Source organism: Peromyscus eremicus, chromosome X, assembly GCF_949786415.1.
Source record: "Peromyscus eremicus chromosome X, PerEre_H2_v1, whole genome shotgun sequence".
Classification (NCBI taxonomy): domain Eukaryota; kingdom Metazoa; phylum Chordata; class Mammalia; order Rodentia; family Cricetidae; genus Peromyscus; species Peromyscus eremicus.
The window spans coordinates 110,107,535-110,125,195 of NC_081439.1; the positions used below are offsets into that span (position 1 = coordinate 110,107,535).

The following is a 17,661-nucleotide window of genomic DNA, read 5'->3' on the forward strand; positions in this document are numbered from 1 at the left end:
CAGCATAAGAGGTATGGGGTCTCACATGCCACCAGCTTAGTTTGCTACAAATCATATAATGGTATTAGTGTAGGAAAAGTCAGCACTTCACGTTTTCTAGTAACAATAAAATAATCACACAGTATTAGCCAAATTGAAATATTTACATAGGTCTGGCCATAATTACATCTAGATCTCAGAATTAAACATGTGACTTCATACATTCTACAGGTCTCAATTCTTAACTTGTAAAAATGTAGTCAGACAAAGTTGTTTCCAAGTCTAAAATACTACGATTCAGTTTTTACCACTAGCCCTTTTAACACCAACATACAAGGTTGACCTTAAACCCACTGTCTGCCAAGCTACTAATGCCTAAAGACTTCGGTGCAATGAACTTATAAAATCACTCCAAAGCTATTATAATAGTTGAGAAAATTTAGGAGATGCATTTGCATTTTTCTACCCTGCCTTTTCTGTAACATCCTCATTCTCCCCATCTCAAGATAGTTCTTGAAGACAAATTTTTCACACTGAGATTCTATCATACCTGAGAAAGCAAGTAGTTTAGTTACCTTTTGATCTCTTCAGTTATCAAGATAATGGTTTTATTTTTTGAAACTATAATTAGATAAAAATGTCCAAAGGACTAAAGAAACTAAGTTGGGCGATTAGTCTATTCTTTTTGTATTTTAATTCCACTGGAAGGAACAATAGGCTCTTCTTGCCTTTGGCACTATAATAATTCAGCTGACATGCTAGAAATACCACACACCAAGATAAAAAAAAATGGTGTCATTCTCCCTCTTTAAAAACAATCAATGTTTTCATTTGTGGACTTCAAAGTACATGTGAAATCAAAGTCTCAAGCCTGTGAGTCTGAGGTAAATCAAAGGGCTTTAAGTGTCACAGAAAAGTTCCCCAGTTTGTTGCTCTTTTTCTAGATAAGAAAGGAAATAAAAACACTCCCAGGCAGATGAGTATTTTCATCTAATTTTGTATTTCCCTTTCCAAGTGAGCTTGAGCAACTTCCTTGATAACTCATTCCAATACAGTTTTTCTCTATATCTAACCAAACCTTTCTTGCTGCTCTGCAGGCTCACTTCCTCGTATTATTATAGACTTGGCATTGGTGGAAATGTTTACTGTCAATACATTGTTGACTCTTGCTTTGATTGCCAGAAACAGTAACAGAAATTCTTTATAATGTTAATGTGATGGCTGATAACGGTTGTCAACTTGATACACTGGGAAGATGGAACCTCATTTGAAGAACTGCCTCCATCAGACTGGCCTGTGGGCATATCTGTGAGGGAGGGCATAGGAAGGCTCAGCCCACTGTCTGCAGTGCCAAGCCTAGACAAGTGGACTTGAGCTATATAAGAAAGGTAGTTGAATGTGAGCCTGGGAACAAGCCAGTAATGAGTGTTCCTCCCTGGTTTCTGCTTCAGTTCTAACTTCTATATTCCTGCTTGAGTTCCTATCCTAACTTCCCTCAATGATGAACTATGACATGAAGTGTAAGTCAAACAAACCTTTTCCTCCCCCAAGCTGCTTTTGGTTATGGTGTTTACCACAACAAACTAGAATAGTTATGATGTCTATGAACAGGATTAAATACATTCTTGGGGTCCTTATCTTTTTTAACATAATTTTTAATTGATTCTTTGAGAATTTGACATCATGTACCCTAATCCTACTTATTTCCCATTCCCTTCATATCTGCCCCCACCCTCGTAGTGTCCCTCCAACAGAAAATTTAAAAACTATTAATTGAAAACAAAATAAAACAAAAAACCACTTCGGTCCTTCATTTTTCCCACCTCTCCAACTCCTCTTCATTCATCTTAGTGGCATTGGGAGCTGTGGTATGTCACACAGTATACCCTTTTGTCCACTTAGCTTTACTTGCAAATGTTCATTGCAATGAGTTGTTGGTCTGGTTCAAGGCCTCTGGCTGCTGGTACTCCCATCAATACTGGATACTCACAGAAACTCTTCTTGGAAATCCTGCTGTTGCCCTGAGTCATGGAGATCCTGTGGCTATGGTTCTGCAGAACCAGTCCCTTCATGCACTGGGGCAGTTCATAGATGGGGTAGATGTTGGGGTGGACCAACTTGAAATTGAAATTCTCCAGCTACAAGACTCGCTGTTTCTTGTCTCTATTTTTTAATCCACAGCCCCTCACTCAGACATGGTGAACAGGTGGCGGTAGCGCACACCAACTCAATGGTCCTGGATGTGGGTCTGGGTGGTAGCTGATTTGGTCAGTCCTGGGTGTTACAAATGACCCCTCAGGTGACGGACGGACCCAGCTCTTCTATGCCCAGTTCTCCTATGCCTACAGTGAGAGGTGAGTCCACTCTCTCCTGAGTGTGGGGCCAGCTCTCCTGTGAGGGGTGGGGCCAGATCTTCTGCTGCAGTAGCCAGCCAGGAGCAGGGCCAGAGGGCAGTGCCAGCTGAGCATGGCCCTCAGATTTCAATACACATTGTTCCTATAGCACCCTGTGGTAACATACCACCATTCAGGTCATAACACCCTGAACGCCCAGTCTCCTCTGATCTCAGAAGCTAAGCAGGGTTGGGTCTGGTTAGTACTTGGATGGGGGTGGGGTTCTTACCTTAATGAAACATTCCTAGTGATGCTAGTATATGTTGGTCAAAGCTGGTTCTCCTCTCCAGTTAATAGTATCTCCTCTGTATAAACTAATGACTATGAAAATCCTTTAAGAGAGTCACCACACTGATGTGGAACACTAATAAATTGAAGTATTTTCCTGAAGGAACTGACACTTGGGATGCAATCATTGCAAGTGGAAAATGGGTGGAGAGCTCTCTTTTTATACTGAGTGATTCATTATTCACCTTAACATTGGCAATACCACTTAGTACTAGATATCAAGTTTTTTTTATTTGTTTATTACAATAATGAGAACAAAACGTGAGACCTTACACATGTTAGGCAGATACACTACCACTAATCAATATGCCCCAGCTCAGCACCAGATATTTAAATGCAAGCATGCCTTTCAATACAGGCCTATATATAAAAGACAATGGAAATAGGACTATATCAATGACTGGATATTCACTAGAATATAGTAATTTTTCTAGTTAATTCCCTACTTGCCTAGTCCTGTAGAATGTTGACACTTTCTTTGAATTCTAGTGAATGATACTGTAATCCATTCCATTTTAGTCATTATTCAGTCTGCCATATTGACTCATTGATTCTTCCACTTTAGTGTTTGGTATCTGTCCTTCTGAAAATCCATATGGTTCTCAAATCTGGCAACAGTGTCATCTTATAGAAAGGAACTTGGAATTTTAATTTCCCATTGTTTAACAAACTCATTTGACATAGAGCGGCATTTTAAAGACATTACTTCACTGCTACCATAGCAATTTATGCAACTGAAGCATGACCAAGGAAATATTTCTATAAGTATAAAGCTATAATGTGAGTGCAAGCACAGTCTGAAGAACTCTGAACTCACTTTAAGATAAAGGCTGCAAAGTAGTCAGATACTTAAGATTTTGTGGTCAAATGTGGCAGCAATACTGAATTTCAGTTGCTAATCTACTTCACTGACATTGGTGAACACTGAACCCTGAAACTCCACCCATTAAGTTTCTCTTGGGCACTTAAGACATTCACCTGCTAATGAGACAATGACAGTCATGAGGGACAGGTATTCTTTTCACAAGACCTTTATGGCTGCTTGAGAAGTGTGCTCTCTTAAGGAACTGAATTTGACCTTTAAGGACAAGTGAGGCTATGTAAGTGAACGAATGGAGTGAGTAAGGTAGTGCCTTTGAAGAAGTACAGCTCATTAGCTTGGCTGAAATAGAAGATTTGTTTTGGGGAGCAGGAGGAAAGAAAACTGTAAAGAATGAATTATAATCATCTCAAAATTTGAAGAGATTGCTTGAAATGATGAAACTCAAGCTCTGCTCATCTTATTCTGTACTATTTACTTTCAAATACAGCTTTCCCTAGTCTGCCACTGATGTTTAATATATGCTTTAATATTGAGTCTGAGTTCCTATTACACAGACATAGTAACTACAGCATAGTAGTTAGAAATAGGCTTTGGAGTCGGAGCCCTCCATAAGCCACTTACTGCATGTTCAGCCTTGGGTAAGTTTATTTAACTTTTATTTCTTTTCTATAAATATGTACAATAATACACTCAAGATGAAGGAAGAAAAAAGGTACAAAGAATGTGTGGATTTCTTAGCAAATGGGAGCTAAGGAACATAAAAGAAGAGGCAATTCAAAGAAGATTTTTTTTTCATTGCATCAAATTAAATAAGAGATTAAGGTAGTTACAATTTGTCTGAAGGCTCTTCTCTCAGTCAAGCAAAAGTAATAAGGACCAATGGGAAGAAGCTGGCCTCAGCTTTTGCTATCATAAAGCAAGATGCCAAAGTGGTGCTGAATCCTCTGTTTGAGAAAAGGCCAGAGAACTTTAGAATTGGACAGTATATCCAGCCCCTAAGGGACCTCACCTGATTCGTCAAATACTAGCTTCCTTATCCCTATCCTCTTGTGATTACCAGTTCACCTAGGCATTGTTTAATCTTGCCTACAAGAGGGGGCCAGGCACAAAGCAGAAGAAATGTAGGCAGAGCCAGGCAGATCTCTGTGAGTTCGAGGCCAGCCTGGGCTACCAAGTGAGTTCCAGGCAAGGTGCAAAGCTACACAGAGAAACCCTGTCTCGAAAAACCAAAAAAAAAAAAAAAAAAAAAAAAGAAGAAGAAGAAGAAGAATGGCCACATTCATCTTTCAAAAAAAAAAAAAAAAAAAAAAAGAAATGTAGAAGCTGTTGACATGGGCTGGGGAAAAAAGCTTCTGGCAAAGGGGTCCCCTCACTAAGAGACCTCTTGTCCTTCAAGTAGGGGTCTATATTGTCACTCTCTTGGTGGAGAACCAGGTCTCCCTTGTATCACAACCATGCTGCATCATCAAGGAGAAGGCCAGGCTAGGATGGCTGGTTCAGAGAAAGACACAACCAACTGTTGCTTTCACATAAGTTGGAAGACAAAGGCACCTGAATATGCTGGTAGAAGCTATCAGTACAAATTACAGTGACAGATAAGATAAGACTCATTGTCACTGGGGAGCCAGACTCCTGTATCGCAAAACTGTGGCTCACATTACCAAATGGCAAAACTAAAAGTCAATTAACTTGCCACCAAATGGGATTATATACATATATGAGTTTTCTGTACATAAATACATTAAGAAATGTCCTTCAAAAACTGCCCAAAGTACATTAACTTCAAAAAAGTTGAGGTTGTCTCCATCCATTTTGTATCATAATGATGAAATATTCAAGGCTGGGTACTTTGTCAAAATGTTTATTTGGTTTCTAATTCTGGTGGTTGGAAAGTCCAAACTGCACTGTGCCCCCATCATCAGCCATGTGGAGAAGAGGCGCATGTGCCAGCAAGAAAGCAAGAGAACAGGAAGAGGCCAGGCATACCCTTCTACAAAAATGTAGCCTTGTAGAAATCAATCTATTTCTGCAAGACCAAACCCACTCAAAGAGACCAGTATTGATCCATTTACCAGGGAGGGAGCTCTAAGACCTAAATATCTGTCACGAGGGCCCAGCTCTTAAAGATTTCATCATGTCAACAGTGCCATATTTGGTACCAAGCTTCTAGCATAAAAACTTTTGAGGGGACAAACCATAGCAACCTTTGAGAGAATAAAACAACATCAGAAACCATCAGTAACCTTCAAGAAATTAGCTTTAGTCCAAAAGGAGACAAGCAGTTTGCTGAAAGGGGGCAACACAGTTGGAATGAGAAAGAAAGGAAAGAAGAGGTATAATGAGGGACTGCGCTGAAGTTTCTTTTCAGCTTTACTTCAATTTCACTGAAGTTCAAAGGGTCAGCATTGACTCATAACTATGATCAAGAGATGATAACAGATAGACACGTAGTGGCTCAGAACTGAAATGTCTGGTAGCTTCTATAAGAACATCAAACTCCAGCTTCCCTCTTTGCTGTGTTCTAGTAAATGGTGACAAAAGAGAGAGAAGTTCCTATTCACAAACCATCTTCCCTCTTCCTTTTGTCTAGAACTGTACAAGAAAGAAATAATATTATGAAGCAATCTATGCATTTGCAATATCACAGTATTACCAGTTGAACAATTATGAGACTCCTTCTATAGCAAAACCTCATTAGTTTAGACTACATTAATTTCAAATTTGTGGTCATTTAACCAGGTTGGTGTTACCTTTGTGCTACTTAACAAAGAAAGGGCTCACCAAGCAAATAGTGTGAACAGGATTTCAAGAAAGTTAATTTAGCCTTCTAGGAGCTTATTCCACCTATTTTAAAGAACACACTGTTTTTAAGGAACTTCAGAATATTCATTATTTGAATGTAAATTGATTCTGCTAATTATAGATTAGTGTAATCTACTGTTAAAATCCTTTATCTGCAACAGTTAACTTGGCTTGCATTGAAAATGCTCATTAGAAATGAAATGTCAATTCTTTAAAGCTGGTTCACAACTCAAATTAATACATACCCCTTCTTCCACTCCCCCCCATGAGTTAACCACAGTTAGAACAGTATTGCCTGATCCTAGCCCATCACTTAGGATTACAGTGCAAAAACGAATCAGTGATCCAAAAGCCTCAGAGCAGCCAGAAGTGATGTTTGAAAGTTGATGGTATAAATCATGAGTACGCTCTCCATGGCAGGTTCTACTGACAGCCAATTTGGCCCTTATTTAACAGACACATGTGAGAAATGAACTTAGAAAGCTGGATAGGTTTTTTAAAAAGGACTTTTTGTTTGTTAGTTTCAAAGTTAATTAACTAATTGGAAAGAGGAGAAGAGCTGCTAAAGAATATGTAGAGGAGGTGAGGGAGGGGATGGGAGGAGAGGAAGGAGAGGAAATTATGGTCCAGATGTAAAATAAATAAATAAATATTTTAAAAAAGAACACTGAGAGGAATAAGCGACTGCAGGCTGCAGAAAAGTAACAGACCTTGTATAAAATGTATCTGTAATAACTAGAACACCAACATAACCTAGGACAAGTTAGTATAGAGGTAAAGTTGTATAACCTTCCCTAGTAAACTTTGAAAATTGTAATAGAATATTAAAGTGCAATCAATAACCAATGACCCCCCCAAATGATCAAAGCTGAAGTATGTTGAACATGGCTTTAAAAGACAAATAAGTTCACAAGCACACATACACAAAGACAGGCATACTTTGTGCCTACAATAGATAACCTTGAAAAGTGAAATGTATTGATGCTTAAAAAGATGAGGATCATATCATATAATAAGAAAAGAATAGCAATTCATTAAGTGGTTATTGTACGTAGATGTGGTGCTAAATACCACCTACATCATTTCAACTACTTTGCCTAACAATCCCTTGAAGAAGGTTCTAGCATCATTTCTGCTTCACATGAAGAAAAGGGAAACTCAGAGGCTAACGAACTCTAAGCTGAGAGAGAGAGTGAAAGAGAGAGAGAGTCAGGGGGAGAGAGGTGGGGAGATCTCCAGGGTTAGAACTCAAGACACCTCCTGGGCTATCCACCTTACCTTTCCAAACTGAACAAAAATGGACTCTGTCCTATGTTAAGGGTTCCATAAAGGCAGTACTTATACTGTACTTTTATTTTCCAAACATATATTTAGCAAGCATCTTCACTATGATCTGAGAGACAGAAAATGATACTATGTTCTAAACATACTCGGTTTTGCAAGCTGAAAATAAAAGTAATAATGAAAAATAAAAACAAACCTATGAACATGTCTAATTAGGCCTACCCCAATATCTCAGGTTGATGTCTGACCTAAATGATGAAACCTGAATATCAAATGATCAGTTAACATTTGGTTTTCTTGTTGTTTTCTCATTGTGTTTAGAGAAATTTAAGATGAGAATATGCCAATGAGGCAGGAGGAATGAGGAAAAGATTGCAGGGAATGCTAAGAATCCATTGTGCTGTTTTAGGGGAGTTTGGGGAATCTGTTTCTCAGGTAGTCTAATTAATGCGAAGGGCATAAAAGACATCTGGGGCTTGCTATGGTAGTGAAACCTCTAATCATACAACTCAGTCCCCAAGGCAGGAAGATATAATTTTGAGGCCAGCTTGGGCTACACAGTGAAATACTGCATCAAAATAACAGCAGACATGTGGACATGATACACACTGCAGAGGTATTGGGAGTTGGAGAGATTGAAATATATGCAATTATCTGATTTAGAGATAAAGCGAGGGTATCCTGTTTCATGTTCATAAAAAGACAAGTGGCTAGTGAAACTCACTCACACAATTCCTTTTCTATAAAAATCAAAATTCTTTATTCTTCCTGCTTCAAATCTACCTATTCTTGGAGGATCTGCTATAAATGTCACATGTGCCATGAAGTGCTCCATAATCTCTAAAGGTCAATCAAAATCTCCCTCATTTCTGCTTTTCTCCCTTGCACACATTCGCCACAGCACTCGTGATAATACCAGTTATTCATATATGTGACCCGACCATCAGATGAAAAGGGCAAGGGCCTCTGACTTGTTTCTGCAGCTCCTACATTACCTAGCATAGTGCCCATAACCTACCAGGCTATGGGGAAAATTGGCTCAATAGCACTGATTTAAGACAGTGCATTATCACCTAGCTTACCTGCAGGAGTATTTGTTCTCTTTCTTTTCTTGCTTGAATCCCCTCCATTCTCAATGAGGCCATCTGCGACCAGAGGGCCAGTGGCACTACCAAACTGCAGGGGTTCGTTGTTGTTGGCAGGGTCAAATGGCAGCTGGTTCAATCCTAAAGAAGAAAAAGAAAGCCAAAGTCCAGTCTTCATTAAGGACTGGGATCATCCCCAGACTTTATTACATGAGCCGCTAGTGGAAAAAAAAAAATGTAAGTCTTAACAGAGTCTTGGTGTAAAAAGATAAATCCTCCAAGACAGTTGCCCTCTAATTTTTGCAGATTTGTTGACAACTTCAGAATTAAAATATAAGATGGTAACTCTGTCGTTTGTAGGAATGCTCCCACTTTTTTTTCTATACTTCTTCCATTAAAATGACAGGACTATCTGGGTGCAGTGGTTTGTGCCTATAGACCCAGCTACTCAGGAAGCTATGGTAAGGGGGTCGTGTAAGTACAGAAGTTTGTTGCCAAGCTAGACTATGTAGTAAGACTTCATCTCAAACAAAAATGATATTTCTATAGCAGGGCCTACTTTTCTTTGAAAAAGGTTAGCTTTGAATTTTTGAATTACCCCCATAACACCTTCTCTATTATTTTGTTATGAGGTTTGTTGAACTGATGCAGATACAAGCACTAGATACTTCTGGTGTCAATCATCTCCAGTCATAACACAGAGGTCTCTAAGAACAAAAACTGTAAGCTCATGACAAATGAGAAAAGAAAAGAAAGATGGGGACACTGTGGGGAGTTCTTTACTTGCCAGAATAATGGGGGCTCATAGGCCAGGTTTGCTGGCCTTTCTCTCATCATGGTCAACTGCTGTCAGAAGCATGGAAATTTAACTATTCATTGCTGCACCACACAGAATGTCAAAAGGTCCTCTCTAAGTCATAGAGATGGGTCAGAATCTTTGACACTAAGAAGGAATACTATCATTAGTTATAGAAAAGATCACAAAAAAACCCTTAACGTTTTAAGTAAATTGATAATTCTGTATTACGCTGTATCCCTAGCTAGTGGCCCACAAGCCACAGGTTAGACACACCTAAAGAGGAGAATAAAGCTAAGTTCTTACTCTGGCAGCAGCACATGAGATTTCCAGTGTTTCAATTAAAATGTCATAAAATATGGAAAGAAAAGCTTTGTGAAAGCTCAAGGTAACTATATTTCTTCCAAGCCTTTTATCCATTATTTCCTATCAAAAGTGAAATCAAGTTGGTCTGATATAGTTCATTTTTTTAACTTCTAAATTTTCTATGACCCACAACCATACAATTCTTGAGACAATGTTACAAAACATCAATAAATGTTTGGAAGATAGTCAGGTAAATGTCAGTCAAATCTCAGTAACACGAATGCCGAGCAAAACACTTTCATGTTATGATTCCTAAGAATTATCCTTTTGTTAATATTTTCAGACCATGTAAAAGGTAATACTTTTTCCCTAGCAACTAACTAGACTCCACTAGGAACAACTCCAAAGTGTTCTCTGAGACTTGTCAAATATTCTTCATTTACAACATGTAAGTAACTACATGAAATAATCAAACTTGCTTCTTTTCCTTAAGTCAACTATTCACTTACATCCTATCCACATCCCATTAATTATGTATTATGACTAGAACTAAAACCAAACAACAAAGTAGACACAGTGATGTGGGTCTGCAATCACTCCAAAGTGATAATGTACAACTCCAAAACTTTCTTAGCATTTCCTTCTGCATTATCAATCTGATAAGATCAAGTTCCAAGGAAAACAGAATGCTTGTATAGGGGAAAAAGCACAACACATTGAGAATGCAAATCTTTGGTTTCCTTTACTAGCTAGATCAGATTGGCAAACCATATAATCTCTCTTACTCCTGGTCTTATAATGTGTAGAATGAGTGATAACACTGCACAAGATTAAAAAATAGGTATTTGTAGCAGTTGTTTTTTATTGTAAGCGAATTAAAACAAGATTTTTCTTACAAGCTTGTAAGTTCTACTGAAGGTGAGTCTGCACCCCACAATTGTATCCCTTTATATGTAGCACCACACTAATACATAGTGAATACTGAATGAATTAATTAACCCTCAACAAGTGGGGGCAGGTACTCATTTTATTAAGCCATGTGATTAAAGCCTTGGCAGATGATAACCAAAAATTAATGCCACAACTGAAACATTCTAATGCTTATTGGAGCAATACTATTTAAAATAATTAGATTTTAAAGGCATCTCTATCATTTGAGTAATATACTACAGGATGGGTAAAATATTGATTAAAAGAAATTCTCAGAGATTAGGAAGTTCTGATTAATGACTGTTAATTATAAGAGGTTTTTTAAATTTTGTCTTATATTTGATAATTTTAAGAATAATGTATTAGTCCATTTTCCTGTTTATGAAGTAGGTGACCGAGTAGCTTACAAAACTTCAGACCCATAATCTGTAAGTGGAAGCTAGTAAGAGCTCCTTACTCCTGGGGCTGATATAAATATAAAACCAGATTATGTACGTGAGACATTCATTATAACATCTGGCCCATAGTTAATGCACAATATGCATATATTGATCATTCAAAAATATTCAAATGAAATATATTAAAAAATTAATGAATTGTCTGATCTATGGCACTGTTTTCCCACTTCTTGCTGCCCTGGTCAGTATACTTTCTGTTTCCTCCTGGAGTGAGCAGGTAAGATGTGGCTTATATGCTGGATCTGAATGGACACGGTAAGCCCAATAAATATTGACCACAACTATTATAATATTGATTTAAAATTTTTAATTTCTCATATCGAGGAACTGTAAAGTGAGGAAGTTGATCTGAACTTGACCTAATCCAAAACCGTAGCCTACTTTCCTCATCCAACTTTTCACTGATGTTTTTCCATCTTTTTAAAAGCTGAACTAGTCCATCAAATAAACATCTGGTGAGCTGAGGTTCTTCACTCATAGACATTTGGTCAAAACTATATTTGTTCTATTTGGTTCCAGATAATAACTTCAGAGATTGGGATAGTTTATGTCTCATATGTTTTGACACTGAGAAAGACAGAGATTTCAAGAGTTTTGTGTGAACTGACCTCTTAGAAGATCTAGATGCATGAAAATTTAGTGTAGCAGCTCAGTTCTTATTTTTTTTTTTATAGGAAAGGATCTCCTGTCAAAGCCAGAGCCATCTGACACAGTAAGCCAATTCATTGAACACAAATCCACATTTTATATTATCTAGGACTCAATATTGTCTTCAAAGATTTGTAGCTTGAGAGCAAGAGCTATAGAGCTAGTGAAATCCTATGACACTTGTGATTCCTAGCTATTTTTTTTGTATTGTTTCATTCTTCCCTGAAGACAGCATCAAGTAAACCAGTAAACCAATAGGTCCCTATAGGGTTTTTTCTGTGCTATGTATAGGTGACTTAAGTCAAATGGCATTTTAAGTAAAAAGACACCACCAAAATTATTTGAATATTAAAAGGAAATCCATCGCATCAATGCCAAGACTTCTTGGCAAATATCAATGATGACATAAACAAAAATATTAGCAATGACAATATTGTAACTCATGAAAACTATAGAATTTACCTTCAAATCTTTTATGGAAGCAATTTCTACTAAATTCTACCAGACATGATGAACTGGAAAATGCTATGTTTGGAAAAAAATTTTGAGCTTATCAAGCTCATTCTGTACAATATAGGAATTGTCCATAGTATTCTACTATCAGATCAAGTTAGGAACACCCTTCACAATGCATTCTAACACTGGTAGTAAGTGTTTCAGGTTATAGGAGTAAAATGTGATCCTGTGGATCCAACTTGTTTAAAGCTGTGGCTCATAGACTATATGAAATTAAATGTCTCCTCTGGATAAGTTCACTTTAAATGAAAATGATTGAAGGTCTGAGAAATCTATTAACTGAAGGCAGCAATCTTCACACAGAAATTAATGCTGAAAAAGGAACAGCTTTTTGGCATCAGGACCATCCTAGTGAATTTGTCCTATTTTCCAAATGACTGCAGCTTAAAAACAGATATGAGACATTATGATAGTTGGGAGGTGGTCCTCCAAATTAGGTGCCTTTCGTTTCTTTATTTTTCATCTGGGGCTTTGCAGAGAGTAGGCAAGTGTACTACTTAGGCGTCCCATCTTTAGCATGTGATTGCTTGGGATGGAGGTTTTATTATATAGCCTGGCCTTTGCACAAATTCTTGATCCTCCTGCTTCTGTTTCCCAAGTGCTGAAATCACATTGGACAATTGTATGTCAAGACATCTAGCTACAAATGAGTGGGGATTTTTGAGATTATACTAGAATTACAACATTTCTCCCTTTCCTTTCCTCCCTTCAAAACCATATACTCCTTGCTCTCCTTCAAATTCATGACCTATTTCTTAATTGTTACTGCACTCATATATGTATATACATATGTATTTTTAAATATAACTTTTTCAGTCTGTATAAGTCAGTTTTTAATTATAAACTTATGGGAAAACAATAATGGGTATGCCATGAATAAATCATCAGGTCCTTTTGTAGGTCCTTTTGTAATATTTCTTCATCTCTGGGATCTCCTCTACACATTCATTCTCTGTCTCTTCTTACAGGCCAGAAAACCTTTGACTCCACATTTTATAGCTTTAGCCACCCTGTCATTCTACTGAATAATTCTGAAGGATTATTCACAGTATGAAAATGGTTGTATTTCAATATCACTCTTCATTCCAAGCGGTAGCAGTCAAAACAACTGAACATTTCTCAGAACCATGGCTTAATTGATAGAAAGCAAATGAAACCTATTTTTCAATTGTTATGAAACCAATATGCTGTATATGTGTTTTAGATGAAAATAGGGCAACTGTTAATGAGTCATTGGTGAATAAAAATAATGGGGATGAGATGGAAAAGAAAAGAGCAAACTTTTATCTTGCAAATTCTTCCTTGAAGATGAGAGACAGCAAAGTGGTTAAGAGGAGAGCACACTAGTTCCTGCAGAGGACCAGTGTTGGATTTCCAGCACCCTTCTGCAAAGAAAGGCTCACAACCACCTGAAACTCCAGCCCTAAGTGATCTTCACTCACATATACACACTCACACACAGATCCATTTACATACACATACCTTTTATTTGTAAATAAAGGTCTTGCTTGAATTGTAATGGATATAACTTTCAGAGCAAAATTTACGCCAAAGTCACCTTTTCCTAAATGTGCAACACAAGTAAATAGCCAATTTTCATAAAAGAAGGTCCCTCAACTCCTCAACTTTTAGTGACTCCCCAAACTAGTCAGTCAAGGTACTAGAATCTTCATAAAAATGTCCCTTCCAATTCAGGCCTGTTTTTTTTTTTTTTTTTTTTTGTTTGTCTGGGTGTTTTTTTTTGTTGTTGTTGTTTTGGTTTTGGTTTTTGGTTTTTTGAGACAGGGCTTCTCTGTGTAACAGCTCTAGCTGTCCTGGAACTTGCTTTGTAGACCAGGCTGGCCTGAAACTCGCAGGGATCTCCCTGCCTCTGCCTCCTGAGAGCTAAGATTAAAGGGGTGTGCCACCACCACTCAGCAGCCTGTACTATGCCTGGCTTGAACTTTCCCCAAACACTTATTTCTTGACATACTTATGTATTCCATGGAGATTGTATGTTTGCCAAAGATCAGATTCAGTAAGTTTGAATTGTAATCTGCTTTCCTGACAATTTCTTGGATGTTGCTGAGCATGATGGTATAGAGTCCATTTGGGACTACGTAACATTCATAAATCTATCTAATCTACTTTTTTTACCTCCACATCTTTAGCACACATTGTTCCTCTGCCTACTTCTTTTTTATGTTTGTTTTAATACTTTTATTGAAAATGACCCTTTTCAATATATTCTGATCAGTTGCTTCTCCCCCAACTCCTCCCAGATCCTCCCCACCATCCCCCAACAACTGCATACCCTTCTCTCTCTCTTTAGAAAGCACACAGAAAACAAATAAAACAAAACAAAACGAGAAAACTAGAATAAAATTTTAATAAAAGAAATGCACAGAGAGAGAGAGAGAGACAGACAGACAGACAGACACACATACCATAAAACACAAAATCAGAAACCATATATAGAAGCAAAAGGCCAGTAAGACAAAAAAAAAATCCCAGATAAAACAATATGAGACCAAAAGTCTACAAAAATATCATTGAATTTGTTTTGTACTGGCCATCTACTGTTGGCCATGGGGCCTACCCTTAAGTGTGGTTAATATGCCCAGTGAGACTCCATTGCTGCTGCTGCTTCTTCTTCTTGATTTTCAAACTTTAAAATGCCAGCCTTCCTTTAGGGTTTATTACAGTAGCTATATTTACATGGTGGTGCAATTCCTTATTTGCTTATACCCAACCAAATATATCCACAGCAATAGAAAGAGAACAATCACCCATGAAGAAACTATTATTGAATGTATACTATATACCTTAGTTACATATATTATTTAGTTTATTTCCTAGTCATCATTCCCATTTACAAGAAATGGGAGACTTACAACATTAAAGTAAAATTTCAAATGTTGTACAGCTAATAAGCAAAACTAAAAGGAGCACAGGCTTTTTAAAATCCAAAACACTCTTGTAGCTTTCCTTTTATTTTAATCTGTACATTATCTGTGTCTTTTGAAACATTCTTTGTGCTATACTTCTTTCGATATTGCTGGAGTGATCATAAACAGAAGAAAGCTAGAACACTGAAGGGAGTCACTTGAAGTGGATGGTGGTGTGACAAGCCCTTTACCTCCAGGATGATATTAGGTACACAGCTTTGTTCCACCATGTGCTTCTTGCCACATGCCTCAAAACAATAGAACCAAGTGACCACAGAGTGAAACCTCCACAGCCATGAGCAAAAAGAAATCTTTCCACAATTCAAGTTAATGATCTGTTCTTTTGTCACAGTGATGGAAAATTGACTAGTGGACAATGTCTCTGCACAACTTCATTCTCTTTTTCTGCAAACCAAAATGGTCTTTCCATTGTCTAAGACTCCAATATAACAAAACACTACAGAAGAGATTGCATATATGAATCATTTCTTAATAGTTCTATGGGCAGTAAGTTACTTACCCTACGTTATAAAATTTTAATTTAAAAAGACAGATTCTAAAAATGTATTTTAATACAATATGCATAAGATACATGTAGCTATTATAACCTAAGTTTAAATTAACTAAGATGGAATACCATGAAAACTTCAGTAGCACTAGTCACATATAAAGGACTCACTAGACATTTGTAGCTAAGGGCTGTTATACTGGACAGCCCAGACAGAACATTCCAATCATCACAGAAAGTTCTACAGGATAGTGCAGTGCTATTATATAGTTAGAACTGGACTTAAACCCTATCTGCCACTTACTTGCTGTTCCAGTCATTAAGGGTGTCATTCATACTGTATGTGAGAAGTCATTTTATCTCTTCTAGCTCTGCATTATAAAACACGGAAGGTATGTCTCTCCTTTATTGGGACATGGAGAAAATTGAATGGGACTATATTAGTTATTTTATGTGTTGCTGGGATAAAAGTTCCAACAAAAAACAACCTAAGGAAGAAACTGTCTATTTTGGCTCACAGTTCATGGTTGTATGAGCAACCAGGCAGCACATGGTGGGGAGTGCTGGCACTCAGCTTCTTTCTCCATTTTAGACAGGCCTGGAGGCCAGACCATGAAATGTTTGTTGATCTTCTGGCCTCAATGAATCTAATTTATATAATCCCTCACTGACATGCTTGTCCCTTTGCTGATTTTAGATCCTGAGATATTGACAATCAATATTGGCTACTATAGGGACAACAATCACTAAATGTCTAGTAAATATCAGACACTAAAAACGTGCTTATGACACTTTATCTTGCTTGTTAACTTGAGATTTAAAATAAACATGGAGACAAATCTCTGAGCATATCTGTGATGGCACTTCTAGAAAGGTTCTACTGAGGAAAGAAGACTTACCCTGAAATGTAAGCACAATTATTACATGGTCAATGGCTCTGCACTGAATAAAAAAGAGAAAGATTAGAATACCAGCATTCGTCGCTCTACTCCCTGACTACATATTCAATAAGACACGGCACTTTCCTTCATGTTCCATACCTTCCCCATTGTGATGGGCTGCAACCTCCAACCATTAGCCAAAGTAAACCCTTCCTCCTTTAAGTTATGCTTTGTTGAGTATTTTGTCATAGCAACAAGAAAAGTAACTAACATAGTCATTTAATGCAACAGGAATTTATATGAATTTGCCTCACAAATTTATAGTATAGAGTGTGGATCCTAGGCTTCCAGACTAATTCCTATTTAAGGACTGGGAGATGTTAGCCTTGTGCTCTTCTAATGCATTTTTTTTCTTCCAGGGAATGTATAGTGATTAAAGTAAATCACTGATAAAGAATATGGAAATAGTGATTTTTTTTTGGTTTGCAATACTTTTAGATCATTCCTATCAACACTGTGGACTTTCAAAAATGTAAGAATAAATTATAATTGAAGCTTTATTAAGTGGTATCTTTAAGAAGGATGCTATACTACTGTAACACTGGAGTGGCACTAGAGCTGTGATGGACAAGGATCATTTCTCTAAATCCATATTTCCCTTAACTTGACATATTCTCTGCGTTTTTCCTGGGGGTGGGGGACTGACAGCCACCAGGCCTGATAATGGTGAGTTATTTGAGAAAATCTGAACTAAACCAATTAAGGGGTTTAAGTTTCCCGAGTAAGAAAACCAAATATAGATTTCCAACTTTCAAAAGAATGCTTCAGAACTCTTTCCCTTTACACAATTTAATGCTGAGGAAACAGCAAAATCACATTACTCAATGAAAACAAGGTTCAAAAAAATTTTGATTTGATATAACATTTCAAAGTGACAGATGGTAGATGGGCAATCTATCATTTTCTTTCAAGTCTGGCATTACTCAAACAACTGATAAAAGTGGTCCAAAGTTGGTTGCAGTTTAGCCCTGTGGAAC

The 17,661-nt window shown here is 37.3% G+C and overlaps 1 protein-coding gene across 1 annotated transcript in view; it reads right to left on the minus strand.

Moving 5' to 3' along the window:
* Enox2 (ecto-NOX disulfide-thiol exchanger 2) overlaps positions 1-17,661 on the minus strand; it is a 282,945-nt gene that overhangs the window by 155,043 nt on the left and 110,241 nt on the right. Inside the window, exon 3 of the mRNA XM_059250208.1 lies at positions 8,652-8,795. The gene's annotated coding sequence lies outside the window, so the exon portion shown is untranslated. The remainder of the gene's footprint in view (positions 1-8,651; positions 8,796-17,661) is intronic.